General features: G+C 36.9%; 1 protein-coding gene across 1 annotated transcript in view; it reads left to right on the forward strand.

Annotated features, from left to right (window-relative positions):
• Positions 1–1380, forward strand: part of LOC100533424 (hyperpolarizaion-activated cyclic nucleotide-gated cation channel) — a gene marked incomplete at both ends in the record, with an annotated part of 135047 nt that overhangs the window by 88512 nt on the left and 45155 nt on the right.

Consider the following 1380-nt stretch of genomic DNA (forward strand, 5'->3'; position numbering starts at 1 on the left):
GAAGAAAATGTTTCGGTCGCTACCCGGATTCGAACCCGGGACCTTTGAATGAGAGGCCAACACCTTAACCTGTAGGCCACGAGAGCCCCCTAAAAATTGTTTTCAGTGTCTGTGTATATACACATTATTATGTGTATGTCTGTGTGTGTATGTGTGCTTGTGTGTGGGAGTGTGTATGTGTGTGTGTTTGTGCGAGTGTGTGTTAATTTAAGAAGGAGAAGGTTGATATAATGGCCAGACAGACAGACAGACATGTATTGGGGTATGGGGTATTGGCATTTACATGAGAAAACCAAAATGAAATGGCGGGCACGCTGTCAGTCCGATGGGGCTCTAAAGAGGTGAAGACAGAATAAAAAACAAAACTAATACAATCAAAATAATCAAATTAAAATGCTGGCTCTTTATGGTTTCTTTCATAAAACTACAGATAACCATTGTGTGAATTGTATGAGAGTGACAGGGGGCTTGCATGGCACCTTATATGGTTCACAATATTGCAACTGATCATTTTGTAAGAATGGAGCTGAGGGAGAAAGGTTAAATGTTCGATTGTTTGAAAGAAAGCTCATTGAAGTGGCATGTAAAGGGTTGCACAGTGATGAGTATTCCATTCCCACTTCCCGAAAAAATTATAACTGTATTTTTATTGTAAGAAGTTGTTTTTTTACGAAACTACATTACCTAAAAGTGTGTTCTGACGATCATATAATTGTTTGTTATTGTTCCATTACTAGCAATTATAATTTAAATTACAGGCTTTCAGAAACGTTTTTTTTTAACAAAAAGTAAATTAGTGTTCGTTATTGAGCTTTCGTTGTCGTTTGAAGTCACAATGCTTACGTTCTAAGTGGAAGGGCCTCTACCACAAATCTTTACCGGTCTATTATTGTTTTTGTTGCTCAGAGGATAAGTTTTGTCTTTTTTTAAAAGAAAGTGCAGGGTAAACCAGAAGTTCATACTAATGAAAAAATCACCACGGTGCATAGATTCATTCCCATATTAATGAACAGTTTATTTATCTTAAATATGTGCTCGCTTTCAACATTAATTAATGTATCGTAAAACTAAAGTAAAAAACATTGTACACAAATACATTGAAACTGCACCATTTATGTCTTCAACGTACACAAAGTGAAAGTTATTTTAAATTAGATTTAAAGTGCTCAACATTAGAAAAGAGATAATCAAGCTCCATGTGTGCGATACATGTATATTATTTTCCAATTGCATCTCAAATTGTGTAAGCCCATTTCTAGTTTATTCACAGCATACCGTTTGTGTAAATGAAGCCCATGACGATTCCCACCTACTCGGCCACCCCCCCACCTCCCCCTCCTGCATACAACTTTCTTAATACAAATCACCCCCCACCCCCCA

The sequence above is a fragment of the Aplysia californica genome, unplaced genomic scaffold (genome assembly GCF_000002075.1).
Source record: "Aplysia californica isolate F4 #8 unplaced genomic scaffold, AplCal3.0 scaffold00039, whole genome shotgun sequence".
In the NCBI taxonomy this organism is placed as follows: domain Eukaryota; kingdom Metazoa; phylum Mollusca; class Gastropoda; order Aplysiida; family Aplysiidae; genus Aplysia; species Aplysia californica.